This window comes from Microtus pennsylvanicus, chromosome X (genome assembly GCF_037038515.1).
Source record: "Microtus pennsylvanicus isolate mMicPen1 chromosome X, mMicPen1.hap1, whole genome shotgun sequence".
Classification (NCBI taxonomy): Eukaryota; Metazoa; Chordata; class Mammalia; order Rodentia; family Cricetidae; genus Microtus; species Microtus pennsylvanicus.
In genome coordinates, this window is record NC_134601.1 from 98008796 (window position 1) to 98012030 (window position 3235).

At 35.4% G+C, this 3235-nt stretch overlaps 1 pseudogene; it reads left to right on the plus strand.

Moving 5' to 3' along the window:
* Positions 1-1733: 1733 nt before the first annotated feature.
* On the plus strand, positions 1734-2286 carry LOC142840434 (large ribosomal subunit protein uL6 pseudogene; annotated as a pseudogene).
* The last annotated feature ends 949 nt before the right edge of the window (positions 2287-3235 follow it).

Genomic DNA, 3235 nt, shown 5'->3' on the forward strand with positions numbered 1-3235 from the left:
CTATGACTTTAGTCTAGATTTCAATCAAAATTGTAATACTCAAATTGTAATTGCTAATGACTTATGAAATTAAACAGTATCTTCTAAATATCATCTGTATTTCACAAATCAATATTTAAGCTTTTATTAGCTCTTCTGCAATCTGTGAGCACACAGATGAATGGTTTAACTATGAGATTTTCTTATCTCTGTCTTTGTCTGTCCATATATATATATATATATATATATATATAAAATTTATAACAATTACAATTTATAAGAAAATACTAGCATTTGTTTCTTAAAAAGCTAACAAATAGCTGAGGAGATGGACAGATGTTACAGCAGTTAAGACCACTGGCTGCTTTTCCAGATTACACAAGTTATATGGTTGGTCAAAACCATCTATAACTTCAGTTGCAGGAGATCTGATGCCCTATTATGGTCTCTGAAGAAACCACATGCACATGGTGCATATGCATTCATTCAGGCAATACATTCATATACATAAAATAAAAAAGTATGTTGTTTAAAAAACAAGTATTTCAGATGCTCCTCACCTTATACTGCTTTTGCTGCATCCTCTGGGTTTAAGAGACATTGAACTTGGCTTAAAATAAAGCTAAATATTTAGCAATACTTCACTGCTCCAATATTCATTCAGTCATGAAACAAATATTTATTTAATAATTCTCATGATCTAAACACTATTAAAGATTCCATTATTATATTGTTATATTATTGAAGAAATTAAAAAAAATCCTGTTTCTATGAAACTTCCATTCTATTAGGTGAAGATAAATCTAATCAAGAAATAAACAAGGAATTAAGGAAATATAATCAGTCATATTTGCTGTTAATGTAATTAATATAATGCCTTTGAGTTTCAGGATAGTCCTGGCCTTAAAAGAACATAGAATACACTTAGTATGTTGTAAAGAACAAGTTACATTACTCATCAGAGTGGGTTTTATGGTCCAAAAGCAATGCTCAAGATTTAGGAAAAAGAGTCTTGGATAAGTAAAAACATAAATTCTGGGAGATACTGACAGAGACTGTCTCATCAGATAACAAATGGTCACCAGTTTGTAAACTACTTCATTCCTAGCATTCAGTGAAGATCAGCTACACATTTCATTCCCCTGAAGAGGTAAGTTGTGTATTTAACTTTCATGGCTCCTCCAGTGCTTATATGTGTGTACATGTTTTTTTGTCATCTACATTTACTGTATAAATCAATTATTGATTCTATTCAAGCAAAATAAAATGTGAAGTTGAGTGTTAGGTGTTAGGGTTGGTAAGTCAGGAACTGTGATCTAAGACTATTAATGTATTTGTTCTACTAACAAAATGGCTGGTTCTCAATATCATTTTCATAATGGTTTTAAAATTTTAAATGAGAACACATAAGATAAAGGGATGATAATTTTTAAGAATACAATCAAAGTAATATTTAAAAATCAAATAAAATATTGATAAATATAAAATAACAAAGAATAACACTGAGAAAAAAACTTGATATGTTTTTTTTATCACAGAAATAAAGAGATGTGTTATCATATATTCTACCATAATGGTATATACTCTTCTTATGGATGTGTTTTGGTACCATCTTTTCACTAATATTATTATTTACTTCCACTTATACTAATAGATTCTTATTTGGCATTGCATGTATCTATGATCTTTATGCTAATATGAGGAATTATTTAAAAATTACTTGATTGCTATTTATTTGCCCATCTACCGGGAGAATGAAGACCATTCTTAAAAATCAGACTGTTGGCACTACAGGAAAAAGCCAACATCACTCTGAAGATGTAAACAACTATTGTGAAGGGCCTCAAAGGAACTCTCTGGAGCAACTTCAATCATATCAATGTATACCAGAGTCTCCTTGAAAGGAAAATGAAGAGGCTACAGGTTGACAAATGGTGGCGTAACTGAAAGGTCACTGTCCGAGATACTTATATGTTCATAACATGACCAAAGATTATTATACTTGGTTTCCATTACAAGAAGGTATCCATTAATGTTATTTTCCCCATCAACATTGTTATTCAGGAGAATGGGCATTTGCCTGAAACCTAAATTTCTTAAGAAAAAAATACATTCACAGGATTTAGATGAAAACAGGTATTGTTTGTTATGTCCCTCATGCCCAGAAGGATGAATCAGTCCTTGAAGGAAATAATATTAAGCTTGTTTTAAATTCAGTGGCTCTGATTCAGTAAGACATGACAGTTCAAAACCAAGGATATTAGAAAGTTTTTAGATGTTATTGTGTGCCTAAAAAGGAAAAATTGAAGGCTGGTGAGTAAGACCTACGTTCCAGAAGCAAGATCCTGAATTACAAGTATGATTTGTGGAATCTTTTGTGAAAATAAAAGACTTTTTCAATAAAAATTACATGATTGACTTGATGTTGAACCCATCAACTGTCATAAACTTGATTACTAATATGGGACAGCTTATCTTCTAGAAAGTATGTTCATTCTCACCACGAGGGGTGCACCCACCCACTGAAACAGTGGAGCTGATCTATTGGGAGCTCACCAAGGCCAGCTGGACTGTGACTGAAAAAGCATGGGATAAAACCGAACTCTCTGAACATGGCGAACAATGAGGGCTGATGAGAGGCCAAGGACAATGGCACGGGGTTTTGATCCTACTTAATGTTCTGGCTTTGTGGGAGCCTAGCCAGTTTGGATGTTCACCTTCCTAGATATGGACGGAGGGGGGAGGACCTAGGACTTACCACAGGGCAGGGAACCCTGACTGCTCTTTGGACTGGAGAGGGAGGGGGAGAGGAGTGGGGGGAAGGGGAGAAGGGTGGGAGGAGGGGGAGGGAAATGGGAGGCTGGGAGGAGGCCGAAAATTGTTTTTTTTTCCTTTTCTCAATTAAAAAAAAGAGTATAAAAACACAAAAAAAGAAAAAAAATAAAAATTATCTGATATTCAAGATATTCAGCAGTGTGGCTATGGGACAAGGCCCCTTCAGGCATCCTCTCCTCTACTGCCCAAGGACCTAGCTGGGGACATCCTTTTGGACACCTGGGAACTCCTCTAGAGCCAAGTCATTTGCCAACCCTAAAATGGCTCCCTAATTAAGGACTCCTTCTTCCCTGCTTCTATATCTCAACCATCCCACCCCCCAAGCTCTCCCCAATCCTCCCCTTCTCTCTTCTCTCTTCCCCTCTTCCCTTCCCCTCACCATACCCCCACCCCCATGTTCACAACTTTTCCCTGGCAATCT